Source organism: Ursus arctos, unplaced genomic scaffold (assembly GCF_023065955.2).
Source record: "Ursus arctos isolate Adak ecotype North America unplaced genomic scaffold, UrsArc2.0 scaffold_13, whole genome shotgun sequence".
Classification (NCBI taxonomy): domain Eukaryota; kingdom Metazoa; phylum Chordata; class Mammalia; order Carnivora; family Ursidae; genus Ursus; species Ursus arctos.
In genome coordinates this window covers 38,822,375-38,836,957 of record NW_026622797.1, presented here as the reverse complement: position 1 = coordinate 38,836,957, position 14,583 = coordinate 38,822,375, and positions in this window count along the sequence as shown.

Below are 14,583 nucleotides of genomic sequence, written 5' to 3'. Positions count from 1 at the left end.
AAGTTGCCTTCACTGTGGCCGTCGGTTACCATGGTTTCTGGGTCTGAAGGTAGGGCGCTGTAGCCTGAGAGGCTTCTGAGTCCAAACCCTTACTACTAAGGCAAAATACCAAATTGGAGCAATAATCTAGATAATTTCACAATGTGAAACAAAGGTGGCTCCCCCCTGCCCCCAGGAATTATCTGTCTGGATAATTTTTAATCATTTCTGAATTGTCTTTTAATCATTTAATCATTGTCTGAATAACATGCTGCCTGCCCCTCGTGGAACATGTGAGTCAGCAAGAGGTAGACAGTGCTGTGCTTTTATGTAAAAAGGAACCCCTGCAGAAATTTTTGAGAATTTTGTTCTTCTAATGACACAGTATTGTATATATTATTTACTGTATATTAATTTTATATTGTTATGTATTTCCTAATATATGTATGCATATTAGATATTTAGACAGGTGAAACAGGGACAAAAATGAAACATAGATAGTCTTCAACTCATAAATACAATACTTCCCAAACTTAGGTGTAAATTAGTTGTTTAGGAACCAGTAGAGCATTTTTCTATAGAAAATAACTGTCTGGCTGATTTCCTTTTTCGTTTTTATTCGATGAGAACATATTTAGTACTACATGCACTTAAATGAATTATGTTGCTATTTTTTTCTGGTTTCTGGAGTTGGGAGTCTTTTGTTGTTGTTTTAAGAAGAGGGAATAGAAGAAACCACTGGGTCTACAGGAAATTCCAAGTTTTGTTGTACTTCCTTCTGTCTCTTCGCTCATTCAGCTCCTTCCTGGCTTCTCTGCTCAGGACGCTGAGCAGTCCTGGACCTCTCTCCAGGGTGCCACACTCACATGAGCCCTAAGCTCTCCCAAGTACTATTCTCTCAATTCTCTTTACTTTCAGTCAAAAGCAAGCTGATGTATATAATTAACAATAAGCACAAATTCAGATTTCTCACACATAAGGAGAACACAGATTTTTTTAAGTAGATTTTCCCCATATTGACTTTATAATTACTATCACAATATTATTTTTAAAATCTATAAACATATTACCCAGTATAAATTTTTTATACTTATTGGTTTTAATACAACTATAAATTATAACCATAAAACATTTATAAATCAAATACAAACAAAGCCAGAAAATTCAAATAACATTAATATTATATAATGAATGATCTTTGGCTGAAATTAAATAATTGATGTTGGGTTTAATAGTAGAAAAATGTTATTGATGTATTTTTTTATTTCACTTGTTATTAGCTCGATCCTTCAGATTTTTGAAGATGAGACCATTAATTGTGTCACTTATATTTTTATTAGTTTTCCTTTTCAAAAGGAACTAATACTTTTTTACCATTAATCATTATTCTGAAGAGCCAATTCACTTAATAGTGTATCTCAAAATAAAACCCTGAAAATTATTTTTATGTTTTAGTTACCACTAAAATCAGCTGTTATTAGTTGACATATTAATGGGCTATCAGAAGTTAGTACTTGTAACAACAGAGTCTATACAGTATATCTACTCTTATTGGGAAGGAGGAAGGGCTGCTGTGAGGAAAGTTCTTTTGAATTTGACCATTCTATCCCACTAAGTCATGCAATGACTCAATTCTCTCAGTTTTATTCTACTTGACCAGTAGGAAAGCCTGTTCAAATCTTTGATAGGGATTCCCATTTCGCTCAGTAACTGTCAAGTACTCACAAGGGTCTATGAGGCCATTCACGATTTGCTCACTTTCTTCCACGTGTTACCCTTCTGACCCTAAGCCCCAATTTTCTTTGAAGGCCTCTATCTTTCCTTTTTTCACAGAATTTTATTGTCCGGCTTCTGCTGCACTACAAGCTGCACAAAATCATGGCTCATTGTCTGTTTTGTTTACTGATGTATTGCAATAGAGTAGTACCTGGAGCATGTAGATACTCACTTTGTCAAATTAATAAAGGTAATGGACAAAGTTTATTAACACATCCAGTGTTACCCCATTGCTAAAGATAATTTTTATTAACTCAGCTGTTTGCCTTCTCCCAAATCTAAGATTTTTTTCTTTTTCCCAGTGTTATCTTTGAGGTCTTGTGATTCAGGATTAGGTATATGAGCAGAAAGAGGATGAGAGAAGCAGAGGAAGATGGGAGAACCTGAATGTGGCAGAGTTTCATGAGAGCAAAAAGTAGGGAGTAGGTGCAAAGGTTTTGGAGACGGACTCAGGGTTAAAGAACAGGAGAGACAGGCAAAAATTGTTTTAAGAAGTGTTGCCATGAATTAAAATATGGATTCTCTTTTTTAATTACTTTCAATGACTTGAGTTGGTAGGGGGATTTCTTTGAATTGTAAACTCCATCAAGATCCTTGCCATGGCCCACCTCATATTCAGAGCATATACATATTTGTCCTTTTCTTAGACTAAATGGATTATGGATATAAATTTGTAAAAATTTGTTGTATTTGTTGTAAATTATTAAAGTTAGAACTAAGTATAAAGGTGGGTATTAGAATGACTATTCTAATTTTTAAAAATTATCAAGGAAATAAGGAAAAATTAGAAAAAAATTACAAATACAACACTAAAAAATTACTGAATTCCAATAATATAATAATTCCTGAAAATGATAGATTCCCTTTAATTTGACCAGGGAGAGTTTTTTCAGAGAATGCAGAGTACTGTCTGGAATGCCTCTCCAGTTCAGAGAAAGCTCTCTGAATTCCTTAAGGGTGATCAGGGAGACCACCCCATTCTCCACACCTAACACCAACTTTGCTCTGTTCTTAAAATAGGCTTTTTCAATGGAGTGTAGTTTCTAGAAACTTTGAACTCTTTAATGTCTCCTGCAAAGGTCTAACTCTATGCTTCATACCAGGCCCAGATGGAACATGTTATATCTGGGAAAGTGAATAATTCACTCAATAAAGCACTTCTCTGGTATTGTACATGATTTAGAAAGTTCCCCAGTCTTAACTTTCTTAAGGTAAATTCAGGCATATTTCCTAGAATAGCATTCCAAGTAAAATGAATGATGGTAGAACTAGGTCTATTATGATGAAGTGATAAAACCTCAAGAATTAGCCTTAATATAGGTTAATGATGTGTCTTTCTGGGTGGCAAGCGTTACTGGCAGCATCACCGGCAGATATCTCACCATTACAGAAATTGTTGCTAACCTTACTGTCACTTCTGCCCATCTGTTCTTTTGGCTTCTTCAATCTCCAGTTCCCTAGTTACATTTGCCTTTTTTCTGCTAATTTTCCAATTTGCTATACTTCATCCTTTCTTAGGGGAAAACTTGCTAACACCCAAGTGTCATGTGTATATTATTCAGGTCCCTGGTAGTACATGTATCATCTTAAGATAATTGGTAATTTAAAAATCTAAGCACACTTTAGACATACATATATCATGATCCTTTTCACTAATGCAACTCTACTGTTTCATAGGCATCTTCATAGAAATTTTTGCACTGCATGAAAACAACAGTTCTTTTTGCCTGCTTCTTATAATTTTACTTTTATATTGAACATATACTTTTATTTCATACTTGCATTTACTTTTACACAAAATAAGAGCCATTATCAACCTAAAAGAGGTATTATAAACATGAAATAAGTTTCAAATACGGGCAAAAATACATTTTAATATACATACAATATAATTTAGAGATGAATTATTTGACCCAACAATTTACTTAATGATAGAAGTTCCTCTACTTGCAATACTTTTCCTGATGGATGACCACCTCACCTCTGTATGAATAGCTCTAATAAATAATTTTCTTGTAAATCACCTCATTCCACCTCTAAAGAGTTAGAAAGTCTTTTCTGACATAAACCTAGATCTATTTCATCATAATTTCTAATGATTAATTCCTGCAAATTCTCCTAGAGCTATGTCTAATAATTTGAATTTATCAATAATGTGATCACCCTTCAAATATTTGAAGACAGCTCACATTTCTAGATAAAGCAAAGGAAATATCAGGAAATGAAACAAGGAGGTACCTTATATTAATGGGTGGAAGGAAACAAAGGCACAAATTGACAGAACACAAAAAAAGAAAGGAATGAGACTCAGAGCAAGACCAAAGGCATGAGATAACCTGATGCACTGGAACCAAAGAATATGTGGGAGTCCCTAAATTCACAGAGGGACACTTGACCTTCAGGAGGTGAAGCTGAGTGGAGCTGTGCAGAGCTAACTGGGATGTCTAAGGGAAAGGAGAATCAATAGGTGGTTAGTGACTAGAGTAGAGTGACCATAGAAAGGGCGAGCTGATGCTTTGGCGACGGAAGGTAGATTTGTCCAACAAAAAGAGGTGTTTGTTCTGTTATGGTAATATCTCCCACAGGTCAAGGAAACTATATGATCATCTAGTGAGATCATCAGGAAGTGTTTCTTCCTCTTCTTAAAGCAGGCATATGAGATGAGAAAGTGTTCTTATATAAGTAAAGATAATGCGTTTGTATTAGGACTATAATGTCTTATATTGATTTTCATGGTTATCAAATACACACACACACACACACACACACACACACACACACACACATGCTGACTGCCAGCAGATTGAATAGAGTTTTCTTCTTTACCAAGAACATGTGGGCAAACATTTTGGTGATGTACACTCTTTGAGTCATAACTGAGCCAGGCAGGCAATGACGCAGATCACACCACTGTGCGTCTGTCTCTATGTGTGACTGTTTTCTCCTGAAGATCTCTTCTCAAGGGGCGCCTGGGTGGCTCAGTCGTTGAGTGTCTGCCTTCGGCCCAGGGCGTGATCCTGGCGTTCTAGGATCGAGCCCCACATCAGGCTCCTCCGCTATGAGCCTGCTTCTTCCTCTCCCACTCCCCCTGCTTGTGTTCCCTCTCTCGCTGGCTGTCTCTCTCTCTGTAAAATAAATAAATAAAATCTTAAAAAAAAAAAAAAGATCTCTTCTCAAGAACACCTTGTGTTTCCTTGAATTTGGCAGCTTACTACCACTTAAGTCTTCTTAATCCCCAGAAGTAGGCTGAAGGCTGGACGACACTGAAGACTTCTAATATAAAAAAGGTCAGAAGTCCCTCAAGGGCCTGAGATAACTTAATTTAGGTTATACTTAGTAATAGGTGGTCTAGTTGTTTATGATAAACATTGGCCCCTGAGAAATATCCACATTCTAATCCCTGGAACCTCTAAATGTTATTTTAGATGGCAAAGAGGACTTTGCTAATTTGATTAAGAATTTTGAGATTGAGAGATTATTCTGGATCTTCCTGGTGGGCCCTAAATGCAATTCTTCATTGTAAGAGGAATACGAAAGATCAGAGCCAGTACTAGGAAATGTAAGGAAAGAAGCAAGGGACCCAAGTGGTGTGGCCAAGAGACAAGGAATGCAGGCAGCCTCTAGAAGTTGGGAGAGTCAAGAAATAGATTCTCCCCCTGGAAACTCCAGAAGAAACAAGCCCTTGCAACACCTTGATTTTAGCCTTCGAAGACTTATTTTGGATTTCTGACCTCCAGAACCATGAGAAAATAAATTAAAATCGTTTTAAGTCCCTAAGCTAATGGTAATTTGTTACAGCAGCACTAGGAATAAATACCCACACAGTATTTTGTATGTTTTCTATTGACTGAATTTCTTCCTACGATTCTAGTATAAGAGCATTTGTTTCTACGTCAGATGTTCCCAGAGTGCTGTGAGAGGAAGTAGTTTGGAGGACTATGCATTCAGTCACACAACAGTACATGAAACTAAATTATATCAGTCAAGGTCCATTAGTTGTAAGGATCACAAAGCAACTCTGACAGATTTAAGCGGGAAATGAATTTGCTGAGAGGATATTGGGAACATTATTGACTGTAGGATTTGAAAAATAAAAAGAACAAGGAATCCAGGCATCAGCTAAGACCTAAAATTTTAGTATTTCTGATGTGGAAAGTTTCCATTAGGCTTTTATTTTATTCATTTTCTTTCTGAACCCCATCTTACACACTTGATTTTGAGACAGTGTTTATGTAAAATGTTAGCTCCGGTAATGAGACAATTACAATGATACAATGAAATTAAATTACACTTGCACATTTTGGTGGGGGGGAAGGGTGCTGCAAAGTCGCTTAGTGAATTCCATGACTCTTGTCTAATAAATTAAATTACCATTGAAGACTATAGTACTTAAGAATATTTATACTAGGGTAAGGTATAACTCATTCTTTGCCCTCCCTCTTTCTCCTATATTCTTTGCCAAAAAAAGTCAGGCTAGGCTGGTTTTATTTCTTCAACTAGCTCTTACCTCCCAGCCCATCACTGAAAATTCATCAGACCTTGGAGACTAAAGCTTTTGTGTGTGTGTGTGTGCGTGTGTGCGTGTGCGTGTGTGTGTGTGTGTGTGTGTTTTGGGGGGAGAGCTTGAGATTTCTTTTTCATTTTTAAAACTTTGTAATTGGAAAATACAACATACATGAACAATAGCATTGTTAAATGGCTCTACCCTTAAGACCCAATCATCTCCCAACATCCCCAACTTCAAATACCATCACATTGAGGGTTAGGATTTTAACATATAAATTTCATGGGGGAGGGACACAAACATTTAGTCTATAGCATACACACCCAGTCCACCAACAAAATATACTAAGCATCTACCCATTTCTCATCATTTCTGCTTCTATAACCATGTAATAAACCTCCATCATCTTGCCTCTGGATTGGTGGAATTACCTCCTAATTGGCTTCATTCTTTCCTATCCCTTCTTTATACAACACAGTATAGCCAGAAGATCTCATTAGAAAGAATTTCAAACCACCCCTTGGTTGAAAACACTCCAAGAGTTCACATCTCATGCAAGGTAAATGCCAAAGTCCTTACAATGGTCTAGGAGGCCTTATTCAAATGCTACCCTGTTATATCTTTGACTTCATTTCTTGCTATCTTTTCTTTGTATTGCACCTGCCATGCTGGCCTCTCTGCTGTTCCATGAATAGGCCTGAAGTGTTCCTACCTTAGGGCCTTGTTATTGGAAGCTTGTCCCTAAGGGTAGCCTTATGATCCATCTCCTCAACTCTTTTGGGTCTGCACATTCCATCTTTCCAGTGAGATTCTTTCTTGACTCCCTATTTAAAATTGTACCTCCCATTCTTAGTAGTCTCAAATTGTTTTTCCCAAACCTTCCTATAATCTTAATAAAACGTACAAACTCTTCTATCCAAGTAACCACAGCTTAAAAATAAAACTATCTCTTATATAGTCAGTAAACATCTACCAAATGCATGCTGTGTACTATGTTAGCCTCTGGATAAACTGAATGCATGAAATTTACTTTTTATCCTCCATCTTCTGGCATCACAATTTTTGACTCAAACATTAACAATATTATCACTATCATTTCATTGATGAGAAATTTAGACTTGGAGAGTTTACGTAATATTTACCCAAGTCCTATGGTTATAAATATAGAGGCAAAATTCAAATTCAGGCCTGAATCCTCAGAATCTACATTAAATTTTTATGGAAATCTTCAATGGTGTTAGATTTCTAGCTTTTCTGCCTGGTAGAAAATTACATTCAATGGAGGCTTCTAAAACTTGTTTGACTCCAAAAGTGACCAGAAAGATATTTTATTAGATTGGTATGTCTGATAATCACAATGTAAATGTAAACTTATGATATATATATATATATTTTTTTTTTTTTTTTTTTTTTTTTTTGGCTTGGATCTTGTATTCAGGCAATTTGCAAAAGAAGTTTCAAACATATTTCAACTACTACCAGCCTCCCTGGAATGAGTATGTATATTATAATTTTCCAAGGTGCAGTTTTCTTGGAAAGATAACTTTCAATTATATGTGCAAGTTCTTTGGTTTCAAAAAGGTATCTTGGGGCGCCTGGGTGGCACAGCGGTTGAGCATCTGCCTTGGGCTCAGGGCGTGATCCTGGCGTTATGGGATCGAGCCCCACATCAGGCTCCCCCACTGTGAGCCTGCTTCTTCCTCTCCCACTCCGCCTGCTTGTGTTCCCTCTCTCGCTGGCTGTCTCTATCTCTGTCAAATAAATAAATAAAATCTTTTTTTTAAAAAAAGGTATCATTATTATTATTTTAGAGACAGAGAGAGTGGGGAGAGGTGGGGCAGAGAGAGGGGAGAGAAAGAATACTTAAGCAGGTTCCATACCCAGCATAGAGCATAAAGTGGGGCTCAATCTCATGAGATCATGAGCCAAAATCAAGAGTCTGAAGCTTAATCGACTGAACCCAATCGCCCCAGAAAAGGTATCTTATTTTCTTACCATTAGTACAGGAAGGATTTTAAGAAGAAATAACTAAACTCTATTACTCATCATTACCAACTTAAGCCAATTAGTTGATTATATTAATTTCTATTACGTAGGCAACCCAAGGAGAATGAAAGGACAGAGAGCTTTCAAATACTAAGCAAAAGACATTCTGAAATACAATAGATTCCACCATAATTTTGACATAAATGTGTGTTTGTGTAATTGGGTAGTAAAAAGATTAGGATTTACAGCATCTCAAAAAAATTTTTTTTCAGTATTGTGACTTGGGCTTTGGGTCAACCTTCTTTAGACTGTAGTGTTTTTAATAGAAAGAAAATGTACTCTTTCTTTTTGTATCACATAGCATTTACTTATCTTCATTGTTTGCTCACCATGTCATTCTTAAGGTGGTTTTCTGTGCTTTCATATCTTTCTGGATCATCATTTCAAATACAATAAATAAGTGTCCCTTCATTCTTGCTCAGAAACACAGACAAATACCATCTGTTCCTTGAACTGTTCCAGGTACAGTGACCAACTATTGCTCTCCATCTGTCAGTTGTACATTTATCTGTGGCATCTGGGCTCTCTGTTTGCTCTACACTTGAAGACACTGACAATAGTTTCCTGCATCTCATTTTATGTTCGGTAAAATGTAGAAGTTTCATTTACAAGTAAAATATGAAACTATAAGACAGTGAATACGGTTCCTAAATTTCTTGGAAGGACCGTTCAAAGGAGGATTTCCAAAAATGGTCGCAGTGCAATTGGCGTATGTGTTTAGCCTTTCAGAGTGAAATGTGTGCATGATGGCACTTATTGGATGTTTACTGTTCAGTAAATTAAGCTTTAAAAAAGTAAATCTTTCTACTTTTTTATCACAACCCATAGAATTAAACACTATAATAGTAACTATGTTAGAGAAACTTAAAGGTAGACATTTAAGTAACAAATATTTAGTATTGTCCACTCCCAATTTTAAGTAGCTCTTATTGTAACATTAAAACTGTTATTGAAGCAATATTCATATTTAACATTTTGCCTCAAAATTTAAGTTAAATGAAGCTAATGGGGTGTATCCTACAAATCATTGGGCAGTTGACTACCTTTTTAGGCTTTTAACAATATATTAAGGTAATTCTATTTGTCTTTATAGTTTGAAGAAGTTACCTAGAGATCTTTAAAAATTATAAAATGTATCTTTACAGAAGGAGTTCATGAAATAAAGGTCCCACAAAAATGGCAGAATGCAAAGTTCTAGTCTTCATCGTCTACAGAAACATGATTTAACAATGATATATGAACCAAATAACTTTATGAGAAGCCCAGAATCCAGTTTAAAAAATTGCCATAGCTCAGATGAGTACAAAACTGAGAATAGCTATGTTAAAATGGGTAAGAGCAACCTCACGTTTCCTTCATCAGCCCCTCCCCAAGATGGCACATCTCAGTCCTTGGGAATGAGAGAATGGAGCATGCCTTCAAAAGCCAAGTCTTTTGGAGCACTACCCTAGGGTTCATTTTCTGCCTTATTTCACCCTGTAGAACTGATGGAATTAATGTAGTTTAGATGCTTCCATTTAGTTAAGAACAAAGAAGAAGTTTATAGTGGCTGGCACAGATTTGTGAGATTAAGAGAAGACATAGAACCTGGGGTGTCTTTCCCAGGAGAGAGGGTCTGGAGCCCACCTCCACTAATCCTAAAGTTTCAGTCCTTTGCCTGAGGGGCCAGTTTCTCTCTTGCCTCACCCAGAGCTGGACAGAACCGGCACTGTTTGGTAGGGGGAGCTAGGAACAAAGGAAAGGGACCAGGTGAGACATGCTGCACCCAGCAGAGCTCTGTGAGATTGGGAGAAGGCACAGAACTTGAGGCTTCTCTCCTCAGGGAAGGAAGGAGAGGAGAGGAATGAGAATGCCTCCCAGGTCCCAGCCCAGCAGAGAGGTCAGACACTAGAGGCAGCAAGAGATTATGGGCTTGGGGGGCAGGGAAGGGTGGGGGGGGGGGTAGAAAAAGGAACCCAGTAAATCCCCTTTATTAGGAATCTACATACACAAGAGCAGAGAAGACAGTATCTATAGAAAAGATATGAGGATCCCAGAGTCTCTGGGTTGGCTGATTGGTGAAAGTAATTTTCTGTAGAACCTAGTTCATAAAAACCAGGAGAGGTGACTGTTCTTCAAAGCACAGGTACCAATGCCAAGCTACAGGGAATAGAAAAAAATCAGAACAACATAACACAATCAAAAGACCAGAATACATATCCGGTAAATGACCCTGGAGAATTGGAGATCTATTCATTGCCTGACAAAGAGTTAAAAATAATTGTCTTAAAGAAGCTCAGTGAGTTACAAGAGAAAACAAGTAGGCAACTAAATGAAATCAGGAAAATGATACATGAACAAAAGAAGACTATCAACAAATATTGGAACTATAAAAAAGGAACCATACAGAAATTCTGGAGTTGAAAAATATAATAATTGAACTGAAGAATAAACTAGAGGGCTTCAGTATTAAACTAGATCATTAGAAGAAAGAATTAGTAAATTCAAAAATCATTTGAAATCATCCAGTCAGAGAAGCAAAAAGAAAAAGAATGAAAAATGGTGAAGAAAGCATACAGGACTTTGAGACACCATCCAAAGAACCAATATATGCATTATAGAAGTCTCAGAAAGGAAAGAGAGAGAGAAAAGGGGGCAGAAAGCGTATTTAAAGAAGTAATGGCAGAAAACTTCCCAAATCTTGGAAGGGAAATGGGCATCCAGATTTGTGAAGCCCAAAAGGAACCCTGAACAGGATAATGTTAAGTAAATATACCTGGATATACATTATAATCAAACTGTCGAAAGTCAAAGAAAGAATTTTGAAAGCAACAAAAGAAAAGTGACTTACTACATAAAAGAGAGCCCCCTTAAGACTCAATGGATTCTCAGAAGAAACTTCGCAGGCTAGAAGACAGTGGGATGCTATATTCAAAGTGTGATAAGAAAAAAAAATACTGGCAAACAAGAATACTATATCTGGAGAAACTGTCTTTCAAAAATAAAGGAAAGATAAGTTTTACCCAGACAAACAAATGCTGAAAGAATTCTTTACTACCAGACCTGTCATTCAAGAAATGCTAAAGGGAGCTCTTTTTGCTGAAACAGTGGATGCTTGACAGCAACACAAATGCATATGAAAGCCTACAACTCACTGATAAAGGTAGATTGATAAAGGTAGATAGACAAATACGGAATACTGGAGTGCTGGAAAACTCTAAAGGTGGTATAGAAATTACTTTTAATCTAGTATAAAAGTTAGAAGACAGAAGTATTAAGAATAACTATAACTACACAAACTTGTTAATAATTATACAATATAAAAAGGTGTAAGTGGTAACATCAATAACAAAGTGTTGGGTGAGAGAATTAAAAGTGTAGTTTTGGTATGCAATTGAAGTTAAATTGCTTTGGCTTAAAATAGACTGTTATAACTACAAGATATATTATGGGAACTTCACGGTAACGACAAAAAATACCTATAAAAGATACACACACAAAAAGAGAAAGGCACCAAAGGACATTACTAAAAAAAAAAAAAATCAATGAATCACAAAGGAAGACAGCAAGAGAGGTAAAGAACAAACAAAACAGACCAAAAAAATGAAAAAATGGCAATAGTCTTTAATTATGTCAAAAGTAAATAGATTAAACTCCCTAGTAATAGCCATAGAGTGGCTGACTAAATAAAAAGAGAGAAAAGAAAAAAAGATCCAACTAAATGCTGTCTATAAGAGACTCACTTTATTTATTTAATTTTATTTTTTAAAAGATTTTATTTACTTATTTGAGAGAGAGAGAGAGACTGAGCATGAGCAGAGGGAAGGTGCAGAGCAAGAGGGAGAAGCAGATTCTCTCCCCGCTGAGGAGGGAGCCTGCCTGATGTGGGGCTCAATCCCAGGACCCCAGGACCATGATCTGAGCTGAAAGCAGATGCTTAACTGACTGAGCCACCCAGGCGCCCTTATAAGAGACTCACTTTAGATTGAAGGCTCTACATAGCCTGAAAAAGAAGGGAATATATACATGTATGTATACATATGTATATCAGGCAAAATGACTCAAAACTGTCAAAGGGAATAAAGAAGGCCACGACATAATGATAAAGAGTCAATACGCTGGAAGCTACAGCATTACGGATACATATGCAGCCAACATCAAAGCACCCAAATATATGAAGCAAACATTGACAGAGCTGAAGGGAGAAAGAGACAGCAACACAATAATAGTAGAAGGTTTCAATACACGACTTTCAATAATAGGCAGAACTTCCAGACAGATCAATCAGGACACAGAGGACTTGAATGCTCTAGACCAAATCAGCGAGTCTTTACCGTTTCAGTTTTATGGCTCTCTGTCCTAGATATGCCCTTAGTTTTGTTTCCTGTTCTCTAGTCTTGCTGAAGAAGAGGAAACCCATGTATAATTTATTCCAATTCCTATATCCATTGGCATACATCAATTATGCTAATGCATAGATACATTTGAGAAGATGTTACTTACAAGAAGGGTGAAATAGGTACTTATTCCATCATGTTGCTAAAAATGAAAGTTTCTAAAGCAAGGTTCTAAAAGGAATTAACTACTCTGTGTAGATTTTGCTGTCATTTTTAAAAGCTTGAAATGATCTCATTCGTTTCTCTTTCATTTAGTGTCATGTTCTACGCTGCTCTCCATCCAAGCTGCTTTAGTCTTGTACTGAAAAAACTGATTTACACTCTTGGTGGAAGTAAAGGGTATTATTAGGCATGTCAAATCTGAGTATACACAGTTCATCAGGGATTTTGTTCCAAAGTCATTTACTTTTTCAGAGTCAAATCAGAGAATGTACACCAAACGCTTCAATGTTAGGGCATAGATTATTCGATAGGAAACTCTACTCACCTCACAACAGCAGGCGTTGCAACATAAAAGACATCGAGAGTAAATAGATGGTCAAATGGCACTGAGAAATGTCTTAAATCTGCCTATGTTATGGAATTAAAAGGAAATTCTTTCTGTAATATTTCTTTTAGGCCTATGATTAAATTAGAACCCCAGGGCATTTCAATTTGGTTTTGGTATCCTTAAAAAATTACTATTTTTTTAATTAAAAGTTTATTTTTCCTTCAGTCCTTATCTTTAAGCACTAAGTGAATCCTTGTTACTTCTCCCAGAAATATTAAACTCAAATGAAAACATCTTTTTATTATGAAATCTATTAAAAAAAAAACAACAACCCAACCCTCTTTATGGATAGGTAAGGGACACTGGCATACTTATAAATAAATGTCTTTTTCTTTAAATTTCCTGTTTTCTGTAATAAATTTTAAGTCCAGATCAAGCTCCTTGTTGGCTGTGAAATAGTAGGTCAACACTCCAGTAGATGAATCTGTTTCAGATTTGTATTCTTAAGCCCTTGGAAAAAGTTTTCAAGGCATATAATACCAGTGAGGGCATTGCCTGAAGGATAAGGACTCGTCCAGATATTGTATTTATTGTGTAAGAAATGAAGTTGTTGCACCATCTCTCTCAATTTATGATCTTTAATCTCAGCATTAAAGAGGACATGTTTAAGTGATTAAAAAAGTGGATTGAGGATAGTAAATGTCATTACAAAGAAAACACAGGAAATTATAAATATAGTTTCAAACACTACATATAAAAATCCATATTTGACTATTGGTAATGTCTCCCAAAATGTCTTGTTAATAGGCAACTTAATGCTTTTGAATCTTTTAACTATTTCCTCTATGACTGTTTTTATATGTCTAAGGAATATCCTCATATTGATATGTTGTATGTTTTCAATCTTATGTCTCATATTCTGATTTCTTGCCATGTTGGCTCATTTACACCATTTCATCCCCCTCCTTCATTTATTCATTCAAGAAATATTCACTGAGGCATACTATGAGCCAGGTCATGGGGATATAACAACTAATGAAACACATAGGGTCCCTACTCTCAAAGAGCATATGGTCCAGTGAGGAGAGAGGTTAGCATGTAAGTGAACTAATGAGAAAATGCAGATGTTAGGGAGTAAAGTGAAGACAACACAGGACGGTAATGTTCAGGGGAAAAAGTGGTTGAAACCGCACTACAGCTTTACATAGGCGTGTCAGGGAAGGCTTTCTTGGGAAGAGGTCTTTTTTTTTTTTTTAAAGATTTTATTTATTTATTTATTCGACAGAGAGAGAGAGAGAGCCAGCGAGAGAGGGAACACAAGCAGGGGGAGTGGGAGAGGAAGAAACAGGCTCATAGCAGAGGAGCCTGATGTGGGGCTCGATCCCAGAACGCTGGGATCACACCCTGAGCCA